The sequence below is a fragment of the Hetaerina americana genome, unplaced genomic scaffold (assembly GCF_022747635.1).
Source record: "Hetaerina americana unplaced genomic scaffold, ioHetAmer1.1.p SCAF_20, whole genome shotgun sequence".
NCBI classification, from domain to species: Eukaryota; Metazoa; Arthropoda; class Insecta; order Odonata; family Calopterygidae; genus Hetaerina; species Hetaerina americana.
The window spans coordinates 4,787,223-4,809,352 of NW_027286764.1; the positions used below are offsets into that span (position 1 = coordinate 4,787,223).

Consider the following 22,130-nt stretch of genomic DNA (forward strand, 5'->3'; position numbering starts at 1 on the left):
CGTCCGTGAGACTTTCAAAAAGTGTTATATATATATAAATATATATATATATATATATATATATATATATATATATATATATATATATATATAATAATACTATTATTATTAGGTAATCTACCGAAAATGTTAGGTTTTTCAATAGATACAGCTACAAAATAAATATTCTGTGACTCCTAACAAAACACACTACTCTACATCAAATCCGTCTTCATCTCTGAGTACTTTCTTCCTCCCTTCACCCCGCCCAACATCCCTATTCTGTTCCTTCCCTTTCCTCGTTTACCGAACATTTCCCCCTCTATTACAGTCTTCAACATCCCACTACCGGTCAATACCCCCTTCATCCACCTTTCCTGCCCCCATGGAATTTCTCCCAACAATCCCCTCTCTTTGCTCACCTCACCAAGTACTTCCTCGTTTGTTTTCTTCTCTGTCCATTTAACCTTCACCATTCTTCTCTACACCCACATTTCAAAACCATCCCGTTCACGTCTATCCTCCTGCTTCAATGACCACGTTTCCGCGCCGTACACTCCATCTCAAAAATGTTACGAATCTTTTCTTAATATCCTTACTCAACGTCCCTGTCATCAGCTCCCTCCTCCTTACGAAAGCCTCATTGTCTAGCGCATTTCTTCTCCTTGCATCCTTACTACTTTGACCATGTTGGGCCAAAACACTTTCGAGATACGTAAACTGTTCTACCTGCTCTATTTTTTGCCCTCCTATTTTAATGTTTAGCCTAGCCTTTTTCTTTCTATAAAATCACATAACCTTTGTTTTATTAATATTGATTCTCCTCCCATTCCGGTCGCACTGAATTTCCAATTCACTCACCAATGCTTGCAACCCCTTGACTGACTGACAAACTAAACCTTGGTCATCAGCAAGCCTAACTGATTTTACGAATTCCCCGCCCTTTTTCATTCCTACCTCCAGGTCTTCCCATGCCTCTTTAATTAGTTCCTCTACATACAGGTTGAACAGCAACAGTGATAATGGGTACCCCGGCCTTACACCTCTTCCTAACGCTGCCCATTCGGACTTCCCTTTCCCCTGAGCAGTCTGATACATGTACAGGTTGCGGATTAGCCTCTTTTCCCTCCAATCTATTCCTATTTTCTGCAATATAATCTTTAGTTTTCCCCAAATCACTCTATCAAACGCATTTTCGAAATCGACGAATTAGGCAAATACCTTCTGGTTTTGTTCTATATTCCTCTCGATTAATCATCTCATTACTGCTATGGTATCACGCGTCCCTCTCCCCTTCCTAAACCCAAACTGATCATCCCCTAAGTAATCATTTGCCTTACTCTCTATCCTTCTGTTTATGATCCTTAGACAAACTTGAGCGGATATCAAACGTTTGTAGTTATCATATAAGGTAGCCTTTACCTTTTTCGGAATAGAAACTAAAACTGATCTCACAGATTCCTTCCTCACAGATACTACGAATCAGCCCATATATCAGCTCTTCCTCCCACATTTTCCTAAACATTTCAGTAGTTCCGCAGGAATGTTACCCACCTCCACGGCCTTATCTAGTTTCATCTCCCTTAATGTCCTTTCTATCTCATCGTCGAGTATGCCTGGACCTAAGCTATCTACCTCCACTTCATGTTCCTTTTATATGTCTAACATCGTTGGCCCAAGTTCTTTTTTATGCAGCTCTTCTATATATTACTTTCATCCGTCTTTCGTTCGTCAACTATTATCTAACCTGCCTTATCTCTAATGGTTAGCATTGAATTTTCGTTCTTACTTCCCGGTAAAGATTTAACCTTGCTGTATAGCGCACCAATTTCACCCACCTCTGAGGACTTTCCATATCCTCGCACTGCCTCTTTCACCATGCTTCTTTTGCTTTATTTGTTGCCCACCTCAATTTATTGTTCAACTCTTTGTTCTTCATTTTGCCTATCTCTGTATTTAAATTCTTCCATTGTCTGCTCTCATCCATATTTGTAATCATCTCATCCGTGATCCATTGTTTCCAATTCCGTTTCTCGTTAACGTTTACAATAGTGTCTTTTGCGGCTTTAGACAACCCTTTCTTGATCATTTCCCATTTTTCTTCGATAGTACTAAGCCCTTTACCATCCTCCATGATTTTCTCTACCGCCTGTTTGTATTCCTTCCTTTTCAACCCATTTAATGCTTCTACATTCCATTTTCTAACTCGCCGCCCCTGCCTTATCTTTTTGAAACGTACGCTACATTTCATAACAACTAAATTGTGGTCTGAGTCCGCATCCGCTCCCGGGAAGCTGTGCGAATTTATCACACTGTTCCTAAGCCTATTTCTTACCAGAATATAATCTAGCTGATACCTTTCTGAGTTACCTGGCATTTTCCATGTATACCTCCGTCTTTTGTAATGTCTAATCCAAGTGTTGGTGATGACTAACCCCTGCCTCCTGCAAAACTCCTTTCTCCCCGGGGTCATTCCTTCTGCCTAAACCGTACTACGCTACTTCCTACCACTTTATTTAATACTATGGCAACCCCTCGTTGGCTCTCGCCCCCGTCGCTATATATTTTTCTACAATTATCACTCCAGTAATCTCCGCTATCTCACCTCGCATAGACCTAAAATATCTATTTTTCTCCTTTCCATCTCTTGCGTATCATTCTCCAATGTTTCTGTCCTCACCGTTGTCCTAACATTCCACGTTCCTAATCTAACTTACCTGGTCTTCTTCTCCTGCGTCTTCTGTCTTGCTGTGGCCGCTTTTCCCTTGCAAGGGTTTCGTGGGCTGACGACCGTGGAAAACTTGCCTCTCTCGCTGTCAGGCACGACAAATGGCGGATTGGGCCGAGCGCCGTAGTTGCCAGGACTCAAAATCTCTGTAGTGACCATCATATTCAACTTGGGAATGATAATTGAAGTGTTTTTCCGTTGCCTTCCTTAATAGTGTTTTAACGTGATACCATCAATTGCTGGCCGCCCCACTGGGGTCAGACGCTATAGTAGCCAGCTCACTAGGAACAGATGCTGCGTGGACTACCTTTCGTCTGGCTCCTAACCTTCGACCTATCTGGTATGGGTGTTTCTACCAGGAGCAATTATTATTACTCCTGCCAGCACAGCTCTAGGGGTCATCGGAACGCACAAGGCCTTCCACCACGTCAAGGATGTAGTCCAGGGGTTATATATATATATATATATATATATATATATATATATATATATATATATATATATATATATATATATATATATATATATATATATATATATTTATACTCATATATACAGAAACAGATATAAGGAAAAGGGATAGGAACACATATAAAGGACGAACACAATAGAGGTGGGGAAGGCGGAATCGAACGGATCACAAGAGTAAAAATATTTCCTCAACCGGGACTCGAACACCGGATCTTTCCACTTGCCGGGCGGATGCTCTTAACCACTTGAGCTATCGAGGATAGTCAATTTACCCTGAGATCCGTGGGTCTAATATGTCGCCAAGCGCCCCGATTCTTTCAGCCAAGAGATGGCGTCAGGGGGCTGTTTCACCCACCAAAGGAGAAATAGACAATACACAAGGAAAGGAAAGGACAGTGGGTTAGAATTCATACAACATCATACAGGAAAGGAACAGTGCGTTTCGTGGCACGCATAGCCAGAAGAAAGAGATGAGCCACATTGGCCAAATACACATTCAAACACGAAATCCCGCCAAACGGCGAATAAATACTCATATATACAGAAACAGATATAAGGAAAAGGGATAGGAACACATATAAAGGACGAACACAATAGAGGTGTGGATCCGTTTTCCTTATATCTGTTTCTGTATATATGAGTATTTATTCGCCGTTTGGCGGGATTTCGTGTTTGAATGTGTATTTGGCCAATGTGGCTCATCTCTTTCTTCTGGCTATGCGTGCCACGAAACGCACTGTTCCTTTCCTGTATGATGTTGTATGAATTCTAACCCACTGTCCTTTCCTTTCCTTGTGTATTGTCTATTTCTCCTTTGGTGGGTGACACAGCCCCCTGACGCCATCTCTTGGCTGAAAGAATCGGGGCGCTTGGCGACATATTAGACCCACGGATCTCAGGGTAAATTGACTATCCTCGATAGCTCAAGTGGTTAAGAGCATCCGCCCGGCAAGTGGAAAGATCCGGTGTTCGAGTCCCGGTTGAGGAAATATTTTTACTCTTATGATCCGTTCGATTCCGCCTTCCCCACCTCTATTGTGTTCGTCCTTTATATGTGTTCCTATCCCTTTTCCTTATATCTGTTTCTGTATATATGAGTATTTATTCGCCGTTTGGCGGGATTTCGTGTTTGAATGTATATATATATATATATATATATATATATATATATATATATATATATATATATATATATATAATGGGCTGACACAACATAACACAAATAGAAAAGAATAGACACATATAAAAGAACACTTACACGGTAAATTGTTCGAGCTTTCGGCCCTCTCAGGGGCCTTCTTCAAGAGAGACTCTTGAAGCAAATATATATATATATATATATTTGTGTATGCATATGAAAATGTATATATATATTTCAAACTCGAAAATTTGTAAATCGCGAACACATGCTAATGCCCATTAAAATAGATATAAGGAAAAGGGATAGTCGAAGACGAAGAGATGGTAGACGGACTCACGGATGCTAGGGAAGGTGGAATCATTAGCGTAAAAATTTCATTGATTGGTTTTTTAACTACGGATCTTTTGTTTTGCCAGGACGATATTCTAACCATTGAGTTATCGAGGAAATGAAAAATACTCTTAAAGTTGCGGGGTTAATGGCCACCCTTTGATTCGATTCTTTGCCCAGAAGATGGCGTTGGGGGGCTGATTCACTCACTAAAGAAGAAATGGACGAAGACTCAAGAGGAAAGGATAGTTGGGAAAGTAATGATACAATATCATAAAGAATAGGTGCGAGGCGTTTTTTGCACGCATAGCCGGAATATGATTGAAATTTGCTTCTTTCTTTGACAATTTTCTGAATTTTCAAATTCTCAATGAGAAAAATGCGCGTAAATTCTTAATTTGTATAGTTTCAGCCCCACTTCCCGACGTGGATCATCGAGGTGATCCGCTCCTACCTAAGAGACAGGACCTTCGTCGTTTCCTGGTCTGACTCGTTCTCTGGGGTGCACCGGATCTCCGCTGGTGTCCCCCAGGGTTCGGTTCTCGGGCCAGTATTATTCAACATCTTCTCCCATGACATTCCCAGGAGTCATGGGAGGCACGAGGTCCTGTCACTATACGCGAACGACGCGGCGCTCCTGTGCAGCTCCCGGCGAATATCTTTTGCCGTGGAGAGGCTGCAGATCGTCGTCGACGAGCTACTTTCGTGGTATCGTCGCTGGCGGTTTGCAGTCAATGCCGGGAAAACGAAGGCAATCGTCTTCCATACCGGCAGAGGAGCGCCGACAGAAGAGGAGCTGTCGGTGAATGGAGTCACCCTTCCGTGGGAATCCGAGGTTCTCTACCTCGGAGTGCTGATGGACCGGAAACTCCTTTGGAACGCCCAAGCGCGACGTGTCCGAGGGAAGGCCTTCGCGGCGCTTAACCGGCTTCGGCCGATTATTCGTCCGGGGGTCCTGAGCTCGGAAACGAAGCGTCGACTGTACCGAGCGTGCGTGTTGCCTGTCATCACGTACGCAGCGCCGGTATGGTCAGGAGTGCCGAAGTCTACCCTCGCTCTCATCCAAGTGGTGCAGAACTCTGCGCTACGGTGCATCTTGGGATGCGGGCGCTACGCCCGCGTGGAAGAGATGCACCAGGACGGGAACATGGAACCTCTGAACGTCCTTCTTCCGGAGCTGTCTCGAAGATTCTTCGAGAGGGCTGCGGATTCAGACGTCGCCACCATCCGACGCCTCGGAGAGATCCAGGTTTCAACGTGGGACCGCTATAAGCGCCCCATTGCGAGCATGGATCGCCAAGATGCCCTCCCAGCGAAGAAGAGGCCCAGGCTTCAGTAGCAGGGATCGCCAGAACGCCGTGACAACGCAGAAGACGACGCCCTGCCTTAGAAGCCTAGGCGGCTGGAAAGGCAACACAGTGGAGCCCCGACCGGAGTAACGGGGGTCCGTCCACGAGAATTACTATTTAATGATAGAAAATATCTTAATTTAGTAATTTGGTTGGTCTACTTTTAGAATTCATAGATATGCGTATATTTAACAGATAAGATGCACAAATTGGCGTACCATGGATGAGGTTTAATCTCGCATATCAACAGCAAAATCGGCTTAAATGTTCCGATTATTCTGGCATTATGCGGTGGGAAGATGGCGCTCGGTCATTGACTCCGGGGTGTCCAGCTAGAAAGCCGGATGATGTCCTTTAACAGAACTGACGGTATTCCAAGCGGTCCCGTTTCCATTAGTTGCTAGAATGTTATGGGAAACCGATTGGTGGAAAATGGGAAAGTCCCTCGTCCCCCGTCAATTATGCGAATGGCGCACTCCTCGAGACTTAGGAATGGGGTCCACTCTCAACTATCAAAACCGGAATGCGGGTTTACTTACGTCGTGGTGTGAGTGAGAGTGAGGAAGGAATTGTTTAAAGCTAATGATTGTCTCTTAGAATTCCAATTTCTTGCACAATTCAAGTCTTCTAATGAAACTTACCACAAATATTATTGCACTTCCTACATAGATTCATCTTCATGCATTCTACTAATTGCTTTTTTTGGAATTTCACTAGAAATGTGTATCGTTATTTTGAATGCAGCTACATATACATAATACTTTAGAATAAATTATTTTTGCTTGTGATTAGTTATCAATGAAGTCATATACTTGTCATTTCGGGTCACGTGTCTATTTGTGTCATTGAATTAAATGACTACCAGCGTATTGTAATATATCCCATTGCCCAGGAAAGGGGTTATACGTGCAGAGTTAGACCCTCGGATGTTGACGCCGCTGTGGTCGAGGTCAAGTGAGCTGGAAAGATGGTGGGCCGCCTGCTGAGCGGCGGTGGGCCACCGATCAATGACGACACGGACCAGCGAGTGAGGGCATCACGTGCTTAATATTACCTTCTAAGTAAGCATTCCAACTGGAAATCCAATTCCGCCCGAGAGCCAGTATTCGTTCATCGCCATTCCGAGGAAGGCGTCAAGTTAAATCAAGACAAATATCTTCTTGTTTCTATTGAAAGTGGGCGCTGAGACATTGCGGGAGGACAAGAATTTTTACTTCAATACTACTCGAGTAGTATTGAAGTAAATATTTTAATTATTAAATTATATACCACCTTTAAAAAATATGCTGTAATCGACTCTAAGGTCGGTTTGGTAGGTGATAGTAGAGTTCACCCAGGACTAAGCCCAAGGGCGTGTGAAATTCACACATCAGGGTAGGGGGGCCAGTTCCTTTCCCTGTGCCGGTTATGGTTTCCCAGGAAGACCTGGTACCCGAAAAATCACATTGTTTGGATGAAGCTGCAGGTGCAACGAACCCGGGCCTTCCGGTCAGTAGTCAAACGCTCTACCTCTAGACTACCGCGACCCATATGCTACCTAAATAATGAAGTATTTTTTTAACTATGAGTGCTCACGCTTTGACTTCAGTAAACGAAACTGGGAATGTTTATTTAAGTTTGGGTTGGATTTTATTTAAGAAAGGTGTCCCTTTAGCCGTCCCGAGGGACGAAGACAGTGGATTAATGGCGTCGGCTGGATTGAGTGTCCTTCGTGCGGCGTCGCCGTGGTCACGGAGGGTCTGGTCGAAGGGCACTCGGCCTCCAATGACTCGCTGTCTCTCGTCCAGGGGTGGCCTCTTTTCGATTCTGAAAATTCAAACCCGATCCGTAGAATCCGCAAACTTACTAACGGTCGAGATGATCCTCAAATCCTCACGCATTGGTGAGCACAAGCAAAAAAAATGTTCGGCTCTCCGAAGGCAAGTCGACAAAATCGTGGCGGAGTGATCGAGATCGGTTTGTGTCAATCGACTCGGCCGACGAATGTTTCACAATTTACGCACTAGAGGAATATGCGAGCAACGGTGCAGATATGTTGTCGAGACCGCTTCCGACCACTTTAGTCGATGGGCGAGAAAACTTCGTCTCCCCGAACGAAGTCATGCGTAATGCGTATGCACGAACAGGAACAGTGTGTTTGTGTGGAGAGAGAGAGAGAGATAGAGGGAGGCACTACTGAGCGAATATTTGTCTCCAGATGCACCGGGAGAGCGCCTTTCCAATTAGAACTCAGCTTTCACATTGCGTCCTCCGTTGTAGGATCCGGGGTACGCGCTTGTTTACAACTATTGCGCAGGAGAAGTGACTTCCGAGAAGAAATATTACTGAAGACTAAGTCTTACGAATCGTATGGCATCGCAAACTTCTACGTATTTCATGTTGTTTCTGTGTTCGGTCCCTGCTGCGCTCAGCTGAGTACCTGCGGAAGCTTTAAATTAACTTCATAAAACTTCAGCTATAAAGATCTCTTGATGGCAAATTTTAGATTTAGGATTATAATCCAGATTTGATTTACGCTAAATCTTATATTTGGATCATGGTATCAATGGTTTTGTTGCGGTGGATCCTGAAATTGATTGCTGCAACCTAGAATCAATATAACATGTCTGATAAACGATTAGATGAATGAAAAATTTAACTTACTTCCCTCCTTCCCGAAATTTAAACTCATTGAAAGCACAAATTTGATTTACTTTTCAAAATTCCTACGTTTTGACTTACTTTCATGAATTTTTCGTGAAATATGGCCATTATACTTTCCAATTGTTCCCCGGTTTATTTTCAATTAATTTTTTTCATTTGTGGAGTGAAATAATTTTGCTTCGATGTATCAAGTCATCATGAATCACAGATTCTGGTGTGATGTGGTGGAATCGTTCCATAGCAACGTGGACGAAAACCCTTTGCAATTTTCCACTTAGTATTCAGTATTAAGTTGAAAATTGCAATATCTTTCGTCCCTGTTATCAAGTCAAAAGTTAGTTAATCTTAAGGTTGTGCAGATATCTTAGATTTTTAAATCGCTGATACATTGGAAACACAACACCCCTAAAAAGGACATGCCTTTGAACCCGAAGTGTATATTTCCTAATGTTCTTAAATGGGTAATGTAGTAGCGGCACTCTTTTGAGTTTTCCATTTCCATGTCGTAAACCGCGTCTTCTTAACTTTTTTGGGGAAATTTGTGTTATCAATTCAAGTACATCATATTTTAACAAGATTATTCGTTCATTTATTACACGATTCGCCGTCCATTAAAATATTGAAAAGATTCAGTGTCCGGAAGCGGCAAATTCCATAGAATCTTTTTATGTATTCAAATTCTGAAGTTGGAAAACTTAACGGACATTTTAAAGTTGAGATTCTGACCTGGGCTTTTTTTCTTTTTTCACTTTTTAGAAAAACCATAAATAACTTGGGATTAAAAAATCGGCTGAGAATCCGTGGCACAAGTTTGCGCGCAATAATAATTCCCGGGGTGCACAACCTCGTTACGCGGTGTCTCCCGGGGCATGGACGAAGGAGGGGTGTGCCGCTGGATGGGCACCCCGCAGGGAGGGCGGTTGCATCCGGCATAATCGCTCGATGAGCGTTCGCCAATGGTTCACCGTGACCCATTGACGAGTCAGTGCCGTCTTGAAAGGAGGAGGATCCGCCGAAAGGGGATGCATTTACAGTTCGCCCGACATCCGCGGGGGGCGAAGCGCGCTGTCTTTGATCATTCCGAGTGTCGCATTACTCTGTACCCCATCGACCCCCCGCCTCCCCCATCGCCCCCCACCTCCTTAAGGCGCGCACATAACTCGTCTGAAAGTTACTGCCTTGCGAATCACATCGCCCTCCCCCCCCTTCCCCCTCCATTCGACCCCCCACCCTCGTTTTCCCCCGCCCCCTCCCTCCGCATCCTCCGCTCAACGACTCAAGCGCCGTAAATCTCCTTGAAAAGTGATTCCTTCAGACACTTGAAGCTGAACCTTCGGAATATGAGATCGCATGCTTTTTTCCTCTCCCCTTTCATCATCTCTCGTCTCGTCGCCCACGGGATACGTCCCGCCTCCCTCCCTCTCCCCTTTTCCACCCGAGAGCAGCAGACGCCTCGAGTTTTATTTGTAATTGGAATTTTAACGTGTCGCCCGAGCGCGTCCGATTTAATGCGTCTTCCCCCGTCGGGGGAGCTCAGTGATAGGGGCCACACTCCCAAGTAGCCTTGCCGCTTTGTGTTGTGTGTCCGGATCCCGGCGGAGGAGGCGACCGCTTGCCTCGATTTCATTCCCCTCTCCGTCTTTGGAGGCCTCGAACTGAATTCCCACGAGGTGCCATTTGCTCGCTTTTGTTGGACGCCATCGAAGCATTTTTCAAGAATCTCTCTCCCGTTTTATTTCCTCCGATTTCTCTTTTTGGAGTTATTTAGCTTGAAACGCTCGTACTTTCCCAATAAAAATAAGATTGAAGAGGTTTGTTTATTCGCAAGTGCCTTCCCATCAGTTTCACTCCCTGCCGAACGCGAGTATTTGGGAAGGATAAAAAAATAGTATATACATACTGGCCTTTTCACTCACGATGGAAGCCTCGTAATGGAAAATGGAGAAAAAATGTAAACACTTGAAAGTTTAAAAGACAAATTCCATGTAAATGTTGACAGGATCTGGAAATGAAGCATTTTTCTAAGGTCCTTCGTCCTATTTCAATTCCCAGTCAATTATTATATTTTTAATATTCATGTCAGAAAATTTGGAATCATCTCTTTTATCAAGCTGAGGTATGTTCATCGGGAATAGTACGTGGCAAGGCATTACATAATCATGCCGCACAAGGTGATGGCTTTCAGCTGTCTAAAGGATTCATTGTAAATTAGGTTTCTGAAAACGACGGGTATTAGTTTTTTTTTTGTTTCGTAGAATACTTGATGTGGCCTCGTGTTACATAACGGAAGTGGCCATTAAATTGCGGAGGGACAGCATTGACACATTGAAAAAATTATCCAGCGATGCCGTGGCAACGAAGCAAGTGAGCGTATTTGCACAGGGAGGGAGGCGAGGAGGGGGACCCCCCCCCTCGCCACCCTGTGCATTGTTTGCCTTCAGTTGACGGTTTTAGTGATTCCTGGCGAGAAAATGACTTTCCCTTCGAAACAAATGCAGGTGGTTTGTTTCGCTATGGATATTTTTATCTGTGTCACAGATTTATTTGATGTATTCCCAGTATTTTATCCGTTTCGGGGGAAAAGGACTTTTTTACACAAACGCGGGACAAGGTACTCTCCTCGATCTAGCGCATTCCCCCGTGCCGCCGTCGCAAAAATCTTTCCCTCTTTTTTTGTGGGAGGGGTTCGTGGTAGAAAACAAACTCGGCTGCTCTTTTTTCGGAGCAGCCTCACAAGCGGGTTGATTTAATGCCTTGTCGGGTGGGCCGTTGAGTCTGGTGCAATCTCTTCGAGCGTAGTCGCTTGCTGGTCTATCGGCCCCCCATTCCACCCAGCTGCCCGTCTGGGGGCGGCCACCATCCTACCCCCGATGCCTCCTCTTCTTCCGCCACCCTCCACCCCCTTCCACTGGTAAGATAATCCTCCCCTCCTCCTCAGAGTTGATTCCTGTCCACGATCAAGGAAGGACACTTACGGCGCGAAGCGTGTACCCTTCTCCTGAATCCAGCGCGCGGGACTCCCGGGGAACTTCCCTTCTGGAAAATGTAATCTCGCCTATAATTCGTTCTTAAAGAATACTCAGAAGACGGATAAAGGACTGCAGAAATGTTACTCTTTTGCGGAAATGTGAATGGAGGAACTTTGGTGACTAGTAGTAGACATGCACCCTTGATTTCCGGTTTGGGAAGTGTGTTGTGGATTACATCTTTGCTGCCACTGGCCTTCACCAGTCCTTAGCAGCTTTCAAAATATTCGTTCGTCGACGGACTTTGCTGTTTTCAAATAATTACGTTTGGATTCGTGTGTGGTGAATAATATTCGTAGTAGATAACCATAATTGATGCGATTTTTACTATCAGGCCCTTTCCATTTCGGGAAATCATATTATATATATTCGACTTGAATTTAAAGCATATGCAAAAGTTTCACGCGAATGAAAGTAATCTCGTTTTTTTTTCTTTTTTTAATATAAAAGATATTCATCCTGTATTTTTCACGCAAAATTCAGGCAATAAAATTCGACAATTATTAGCATTAGATAAATCTATTCTATGCAACCGTCAGAGCAGCTAAGGAAGTAATTAAGTTGGTAAAATATGCCTCGGGGTAGCAATGCAGTAACAACATGCCCTTGACATGTTATTACTGCATTGGAATAACCTCCTCCTTCGTATTCCTTATCTTCCAGATTCCATTTCTTTTGCTGAAAATATTTATTTCTTTTGAAATAATATCTTTCTTTGGCCTGACGCCATTTAAATGTGCTTGATACATGGAATTAAATATTGTATTGAAATCTCCCGCAATCTCACGCGACAAAACATTTCGAATTTTTCGGAAAAAAGTCGGAGCATTTTAATGGAATCGGAACCATAAACGAACCGTAGATTAACGGCTTCAAACCACTAAAGTAAACAAAGTTCGCCCAAGTATTCGTGGTTTATGATTTTGGTTCTAAATACATGCATTACCTTTTGATGGAATGAAATTCTGGGAGTAGATTTTGGAAACGATGGTAATTATTGAAAATAGATTTTTATGCTTTTTTAAATTAAAACTATTAAAAAAATATTTCGCATTTCCAATACACAATGACTTCTACTGAGAACGGAATAATTAAATTCATTCCATCGCTGGTTATTGGACGGCAGTCTAGTTGCAAAGTCTATTAATTCAATCGTCTATATTTCTTGTAGTATAATAATTACTAGCACGTTTCCTCTTAAACCGAGGCGGATTTTCTTCCGAATGTCAGATATGATATATTTTTTAAATAATTACGTAAATGCAGAAAATTTTGTGTCGTTTCATATTTGTATTTGTGCCTCCATTTGATTACCTTTGGGATATATTCGCTTGCAGTTTGGGAAGATAAGAATTGGTTTCTAGAATGTCATTTGTCTCACGCTCGGCGCAAAATGGATTTCATCAGTTTTCCTAGGATCATGTTTTTAAATGTACATGAAGAATAAATCATATATTAGTCAATATTTTCAGGTTGTGTTGAAAAGCTAAAATTGTCATTAGCAAACTCTCTTTAAGATTGTTGGAAATATGTTAATTTATCAAATGAAATATTTCTGCTGGTCGTCGACGTTGTTTTGGGTGGTCAACGATAAGAAAGCGAATTCTCGCCATTTACTGCGATTGTTTTATTTGGAAATCCAAGGGAATGGTAGAGTATCAACGGCTATCATCTGTATAATGTTTCCCAGGGAGAGACTATCCATACCTTAAAAATAAGAAAATTCGCTAATCAGTAATAACTGCGATTACTGTACGAACCCTGGTGTTAGAATTCACATTAAACTCGTATCGCAGGTAAACTAAAAGAAATAATTCAAATATAGGCAGTAAAAACCCTAAGCTTGAATTCATTCCTTTCTTTGTCTTCTCGCATTCTTTCTGAGGTTTTAGGCTCCTATGTCTGTCCTTTTTTATGCAGTTAAGCGTCACAGATTTCTGGTATGTAAGTGGAATCGTTATGGGTACACTTAAGGAAATGTGGACCCTAATGTAGCATTTTTGATTCGATCACCTATAAAATTGAGTCCACTTTAGATTTCCTATTCCAATATAATCTGTTTAACTGAACTCACGTCTGTTATTACGTATTATAAGGCGTGGGGAAGTGTGCGTGTAAGCCTCATCTCTCCCCGAAAACACCCCTCCTTCCCTCCCGTCTCCTCTCCTCCCCCGTCCCCCCACCTATGGTGCCCTCGCTCCTCAAAACCGCAGCCGAGGAGCGCATTTGCATTGGGGGGGGGACAAGCCCCTGGGCGGAGAGGGAGCCATTGTTTAGGGGCGTGTGGTGGCGCGGTGCCGGCAACGAAGGTCCGCCACGCCCACCCCCACCCACTTCCGGCTCGCCCCCCTCCCCCCCCTGCTGTTCCACCGGCCCTGGCCAGGCTCATCGCGATGCCGACGGGGAGAAGAGGGGAGAGTGATCCACCGATGTGCGAAATGCATCGATGCTTGTTCATCCTCTTTTATTTTGCAGGGTATTCCAATATTCAGATGAAATCTTCTCTCGCATCGCACCAACGCGCGAACTGCTCAAGGAGCGCATTTGATGATTAAATGAAGGGCCCTGAGGGGTTCTGGTCCACGCCACTAGTTGTAATTCATCAATTAAAAGCATCACTAATGATTGAGTTCATCGAATATTTAGCTAAAATCTCAATTTGTATTATGATTGCGCTTGAAATATCAGTCGTAGAACGTTCCTTCGTTTCCTGTTCGATTCTAAAATCTAAAGGAAAATATCTGCGCTTCGAATTACGTTTCGCGGCAACAGACGAGAGCGCCGTTGCTCAAGTTATTCATGGAAATGAACTCTGAATGGAAGCCGGACCATTATCTGGCTCACTGGAGCGGTTTAGACGTGGGGAGCATTGGGGTACGGGTGCATCGGCTTCCAAATAAACTCAAAGGTAAATCCACGGTGTATCATTTTTTTAAGCTGTTGGGGGAAGTGATGCGTATGAACATTCAGTACTATGCAAAAATTGTGCAACGGAGATCGGACACGCCAATCAGGAGCTCCGATTCCTTTAGACGTAGCGAAAGGAAAATTTATATTTTTCAATGTAGGCTTTGCATCCACCTTTTCCTGGTAGTTACGTAGCGGAATAAAAGTTATATGCTCAAATAGACTTTCATTCAGGTTATGCAGTTTCATATTAATAATTTGGGTTTTCAATGAAAATGTTTGCTGTAATGGAAATAAAATGTTTAAAGTTAAACTTCCGATCCCTTAGTTGAATACCCCTTTTCCGCAGGTGATAATATGCACGCTTGAATCATAAGAAAAGGAGGGGCAGTCATCTCCTCGCCATGTTTAGGACTCGTTTGGTTGGCTAACGCGAAGATATATTCACGGATCCTAATTATTTCTACGGCTCAGCCGACTGACCCTTCCATGGGCAAATGGGCGGTGGCCCTGCACGCCAAGGGCGGCATGTGCGCCGGGGTCGGCCCTTCGCATGGGACGCGCGGCGTCGTGGGGCTCCGATGGGTTCCATGATGCGGCCCCGGTGGTTCCGCTGCGAGGGGAGTGGTCAAGGGGGGGCCGGGCCGATCGACGGAAGTATCCGCGGGGCCAGCGAGGGGCGTGTGGGCGGGAGAGAGTGAGTGACTGGGGCGGAACGTCCCTCACGAGAGGACTGCGACAAATACCCCGCCCCAGCTGATTTGCTAAAAATTCTCCTTTGTCTTCAATTCGCGAAATGGGCTCAGTGGAGGCTTCAAGATGCATGATTATGTTCCCGCGGTGTTTTGCGTCCTTTTATTGGCCCAAATGAGTGCGAAGTGCGCGATGATGTCAATGGAAAATATTGTCAAATTGCGAGCAGTTGTGTTTCGAGAGTGCTATGTAATCCACTCTTTTTTTCTTTTTCCTGTAATTCCAATGAAATCGATGATTGGAGTGATATCCTCAGTGCATTTGTCTTGTGAATTCATCGACTTCTTACTAAAGTTGTCCAAATCATTCTTCGGAAGGTACGGTCAAGTTAAAGCACTCGAATGGGTTTCGATTCATTCTTCGAGATCTTTTTGGATTGCCATGTCATTAATGGATGGTGTGCGGACTCTACACCTTGGCACTGCCATCCCCCGCGCCGCCTTCGTGTCCCCCCCCTGGCGACGCGCCGGCCCTTGGAGACGACGCGTACTCGTCGGGAGACCGTCCGGTGGAGTGCATGTCCATTCGAATGGTCTCCATCGAGAGCGGCCGAGTGCAGAAGCGGAAGGGGTGCAGGAGCGGGCAGCGATGGACGCGGGCTGTGATCAGATGGGGCATGAGGGACGGTGGTGCGCGGTGCACGGCAACCGCAGCGCTCCTCATCCTTCCGCCGTCACCCAAGCAGGGCAGGCATCCGCGAACGCCCCCCCTTCTGCGCCCCTCATTATTCCCGGTTCCCATCCCTCGGAGTTCCTTCATTGCTCTCTCCTCTTACTGTCTGCTTTTATTATTCCTAATCTTCTGGTTGAAGTAGTTTTTGGAAGGACACAAGCTGCCATATGGAACAGCGGCTATTCCCTTGTCTCTCCTAACAAAATAAAACCCAACATCCCACTCTGCAACAAGCCCCTCTTAATCTCTGTGTACTTCCTTCATCCCTTCGCCCCGTCCAATATCTCTATCCTGTTCCTGCCCTTTCCTCGTTTGCCTAGCATTCTCTCCTCTATCACAGTCTTCAGCATCCTCCTGCCGATTAATGCGTCCATCATCCAATTTTTCCTGTCTCCATAGGATTTCTCCCAAACAAACCCCTCTCTTCGTCCACTTTACCTAGCACTTCCTCGTTTGTTCTCCATCCTTATCCACACCCACATTTCAAAAGCCTCCAATCTACGGCTATCACGCAGGAATGCCTCCTAATGACATCAAGAAAGTCAGACAATTCTTTGCTTCTTTTTCTCATTCGCATCAGCGACAAATGGAGCAACGCAAGATTATTCACCGCTAAATGTCATTACATCACGAGATCATTTTCTCCAATATGAACTAGAAATAAGACTAGTAAAGCTTTATATTGATATGAAAATCTTTAGTGTTTAAAGATTGTGCGTGATATAAACATAAAAATAACAAGTGGTATTCAAGGGAGTCGCGCTGTCGTCGGACCTAACGAAGAAGTACGTCGTGAATGTCTGTTGAGCTTTGTTCAAAGGGATTCATCGCTCGAATGGTGTAGGCACTTTGAAATGAAGGTGCCAATGAGAGGTGCCGTTTCGCTTTTATCAAGCCATGAGTACCTTTCGAGTGTTCGGGACTCTTCGGCGATGAACTTAATTTTCGAATAAAATGGGATGGAGAGGAAAGCAATTCATTTCTTGAAGAATCGGTAGAAAGTGCCTCTTTGTCACTGGATATCCTTGGTTTGGAGGTACTTAAAGCTGGAGTATTACATGTGCGAGTAAAACTTAAAAAAAATATAAATAACTCGAATTTGAATTTGGCAAAGAAAACATTTTAGCGTCGAGTTGCCAGATTAGATCAAAATTAAAAATTAAGGAAAAACGGCTGCCGAACGACATAAGTTACAAGTCAATTCTTCTTCATATAACAAGTATATTCTTCCTCAAACAATGCGGGATAATAATAGTAGTTAATGACCTATTACGTACGCTTAGAACGTACCTAATACCATTACCTTCTGTCGCCTACGCATGCATTACTCGAATGACTGGTAACTTACCACCCCCTGCCACACATCCTTTTGGTGGCTAACAGAAGAAGATCTAGATGTAATGCAACGATCATTTCCCGTAGATTTTATATCACAATTTTAATCCCTGACTGGATATTTGCAGAAGAATCAGGCATTACAATGGCCTGTCAGTAAATATAAATGAATAAACGATGGTTTCTTTGTGCCTCTCATGAATCTAGTTTTAACTGTCGTGAAATATCAATTCCTTCATTCCTTATAGTTAACCGTCATTCCTGCCTGTAGCCCCAACTGCACGTGGTTGACCGGCGTGGACATAAAGCAGCAGGCAGTGACGGATCCTGTCGCGGTCAACGTTTATACGCCAGTGGCACCGGAGTTACGGGAATGAAACTCGTTTAATTTGTGAATGTTCATTTTTAATTTGGAAGATGTTTTATATTGTGTTTGATACAAGTGCTTGATTATTTTTACGCACGGCATTCTCATTGCATAAATGGAATGTCATTTAATGCAGGAATGGTAATCAGAAAACGTTTTCTGCGTGTCACCTGGGAGAGGGGAGCTGCTGTTCACTTTCCTCGCCTCCACCCATCCTACCCTCCTCCGCCCCACCTCCCCCAACCATTCCCCGTCCTCCTCCATCTCCCGCCCTGATTCAACTCCGGACTTTCCCCCCTTCCGTCCACAGTAATATCCCCTCAAGTCCAAGCGCCTCCGCTGGGGTCGAATCACCGCTCTCATCATTCCCTCCTCCCCTCGCCTTAAATGATTTCCTCGAGGATTCCCCATTGTTAGCGCGTTATAATCTCATTTGAGGACTTAGTCTGAGAAATAGGTCAGGGCGATTAGAGAGCCCTGCGGCTTTCTTTTCTTAGCTCGGGAGAATTTCCATTGATTTGGGTGTCCGTGGGAAGTATCCCCTGCCGATGGCGAATTAGCAGAGCTCTCCGGAAAGATGCGACTGTTCGATCGCAAATTACGACTGCGAATTCACGACATCTCTTGAAAATGATGAAACAATTTTTTGAACGATAATCAATATCACAAAACCAGTATCCGCCCATCATAATTTGGTACGGTTCGAATGAGTTGCGGGGTCGGAACCAAATTCACTTTTCGTTAAAGACCAAAATTAGTCAACTGGTAATATGTGAACTTTTTAATAACTGCAAATGCTAATTTTAGGGACAGTGCACTTTTCTCTTGGCATTTCATTAAAGATATTTCTTTGAAGGACCTGGAGAAAAAAGGGGAGCATCCAATGTGCATTTTGTGGCTTTTTTTGCACTTGATACTCAAAAAGACTAAAGCGTATCAAGTGAATGTATTTGAAGACATTACAATTTCCTCGGGATGTTTTTAGTTAGTTGAGTAGAGTAAGTTTTTAGAAAGTGTTACAATGATGCGAGCATTATTACACATTCGTATTACAAATCTATTAAAGACGAAAATCACAATTTGATTAATGAGGTGATTTGGGGTATTTTGGGAGAATAATGTGGACTTGAAAAATCAGTGCTGTTAGTTATATATTCGGCATAGTGATGGCACGGAATCAGGATGATTTAATAATGAGATTTGTACGACAGCTATTCCAAGCGTTGTGAAAATTTTCGCTAAATCAGTTGTGCAAAAATCTTTCTTGTAATAGTGGCAGCTTGATTTGGAGCCTATATCTGAAACAAATCCCATTGGTTTGACTTCGGAATGGCGTCCGCTGTTGAGAGTTGGAGCATGTTCGCTTCGTCCTCGCTTGCTCCATATGATGCTTTCCGCATGAGTGTCCCCTTATCCCGCTGGAGGGCAGATAATAGTTATGTGGGGCCATTCGTAGGCCCCCGCCACACGCCCTTGCGGCGGCTTGCGGGGTATTATGTAGATGTAGATGTAGATGTAGTCAAAAGTGGGAATGAGGATCACGCTTCATGTTGATTGCCTCGAGATAATCGCGATTTCGCGGTGTACACCGCAGAACCCATCGAACACAAACAGGTCTCTCATGTAATTTTACATGTTGCCAACGCACGGATGGCACGAAATGAACTTTTCAATATTCCTGATTGCTCTCCTAACGTTTCTCCGCGATGTTTATCGCAATGGATACGCGGGGGTTAATATTCACTTCCGTAAGAGCAATTACTGGAGTTCATCTACATCTACATCTACATAATACCCCGCAAGCCGCCGCAAGGGCGTGTGGCGGGGGGTGTTAGGTCACCAACCGTAAAAAAGAAAAATACCACATGCAAAAAAACAACACGGAAAATTACACCCACAGCAGCGCACACACTCATGCAAAAATCCCTTCATCCAATACTCATGCAAACACATATACCGCAAAACAACTAAAAAACTGCACCCCATGATGCAGCACGAAAGACATCCTACAACACGGAAGCCAGGACACAACAGGCAAGAAATTGAAACATCACTACCACATGAAAATGCACCACGAAACACTCTACCCCCAAAGAGTCTCTAAATGGCAGGGAATGCGACCCAACGTTGCAGGTAGCAGGAATTTGCCCCCGCGGAGAGGGACGAGGGATTGAAAGGGAAACTTAAAAACAGATGAACAGAACATGAATGAGGTCATTCGGAAAGAATGGGTTATTATAGCAAAACACATAAGGTTAGTGGAAGAGCATGCATTTAAATACAACTAATTATTTTTTAGACGCTGAGGGTGGCAAGTGGAATTTTTTCTATCTATAACCCTGCAGTTGCTATCCCGTATTGTCCGTGGGAAGAAGGAGTCCTTGAGTCGGCTAGTTCTGGCATCTATTTCCCGAATTTTATATGCATGATCCAAGCGACCAATGTATGTAGGAGTACGAATAATTTGCGAGACCTCGGTGCTGAAACATGCGGATCTAAATTTATTTAATAATTTCAATCTTGCATTGAATCGTCTTTCAGCCAATGATTCCCACCCCAAATCCATGAGCATTTCGGTGACGCTTTGCGATTTATCGTAGGAATTTTTTACAAAACGGGCTGCCCGGCGTTGAACCTTCTCAATTTCCCGAATGAGACCTTTTTCACTCGGATCCCACACGCTGCATGCGTATTCTAAATGAGGCCTTACAAGAGCGTGGTAACAACGTTCCTTGACCTTCGAGTCACTTTTTCCGACAACGCGTCGAATGAATCCCAATTTTTTATATGCTTGACCGCAGACTTTACGTATGTGAGTCCCCCAAGTTAAGTCTTTTGTGAATGTGACACCTAGGTATTTTACCGTATCAACTACTGCTAGGTCACCTCCAGCTAATTTGTAAGCAAATCCCGTTGATCTTTTAAAGAAATTTACCACTGAACATTTATTATAATTTAGAGTCAATCCCCAGTTAGAACACCATTTAGTAATGCAATCTAAATCCTGCTCTAGAATAAAACGATCCTCATCCCTAGATATCTCCCGATAGATCACCGTGTCATCCGCGAACATCCTAATTTTACTTTTCACTTCGCGGTTCAAATCGTTAACAAAAATCAAGAAAAGCAACGGCCCGATCACACTTCCCTGAGGTACCCCCGACGTGACTCGAACGCTGTCGGAACTAGCGCCATCAAGGACTACCCTCTGTTCCCGCTCCGAAAGAAAATCTTTAACCCAACTTATGGCGCCCTTATTTATACCCGCGACCTTTAATTTATGAATGAGTTTACCATGTGGGACCTTATCAAATGCCTTTTGAAAATCTAAGAAGATGGCATCCACTTGCCTACCTCTCTCACCCGATAAAAGTAAATCATGTGTAAATAATCCTAATTGGGTCTCGCAGGAGCGGGTTTTCCTGAATCCGTGTTGATTGTCATTTAAAAAGTTAATATTGTCAAGGTGTCTCATTATTGAACTGACAATTATGTGCTCTAAGATTTTGCAACAGATAGAAGTGAGAGATATAGGTCTGTAATTACTGGGATCCTCCCTGTCACCACCTTTAAAAATAGGCGTTATTTGCGCGGTTTTCCAAATCTTAGGTACTTTGCACTCTGTGAGGGATTTGTTAAATATAAATTCAAGGTACGGGGCAATGTTTGGAGCTAAATGTTTTATCACCCTAGCTGGTATATTTTCGGGACCCGGGGATTTGTTGGGTTTAATCTCGTTAAGCAATTTTAGAATTCCTTGTTGGTCCACTGTTATTTTTTCCATGGGTGGAGTATGTATTGTTTCTTGGAGATATGCGGTGGCAACATCATTCGAGAAAACGCTTTGGAAGAATGAATTTAGGATGTTAGCTTTACCCTCACTGTCTGTATGAATTATATTGCTACAATCCCTTAAGCAAGCCACGGTTTGTTTACTCCCATTTACTTCCCTAACATATGACCAGAAAGCTTTGGGGTCTGTGTCCAAGTGCTCGCAAAGTACTTTACGTTTAAAGTCCAGTAAAGCGCTACGTAATTGTGTTTTGGTTTCAATTTTGGAGGATCTATATGTGTCCCATAATTGTTTATTCTCAGGGGATGATGTGTTCACGCCTGCCCTCTTTACCCTAGAGTGTAGCATTCTCTGCTTTCGAAGGGCTTTTCTAACGTCTTTATTGTACCACCTGGGGTCGCGATTTGCTTTAAGGTATTTTATAGGTATGAAATCTACGATTCCTTTTTGCATGATATTGACAAATTCTGTCCAAGTTTCTTCCACGTTGACATGACTTAAGCGGGTTTTGAACTCGGGTAGTGAAGAGTTTAATTGATTGGCAAAGGATTCAAAGTCTGCTTTATGGTAATTATAAATTTTTCTTTTTGGTTTAATGATCTTTTTTATTTCTATGTCCAAGTGGACATTAATTGC

General features: G+C 43.6%; 1 protein-coding gene and 1 non-coding gene across 2 annotated transcripts in view; one reads left to right on the forward strand and one right to left on the reverse strand.

Annotated features, from left to right (window-relative positions):
- The window catches only part of LOC139688552 (protein O-mannosyl-transferase TMTC1-like), a 1,154,623-nt gene that overhangs the window by 5,469 nt on the left and 1,127,024 nt on the right, over positions 1-22,130 (forward strand).
- On the reverse strand, positions 3,363-3,438 carry TRNAA-GGC (transfer RNA alanine (anticodon GGC)). Its single transcript has one exon. It is a non-coding gene; the product is annotated as a tRNA-Ala (tRNA).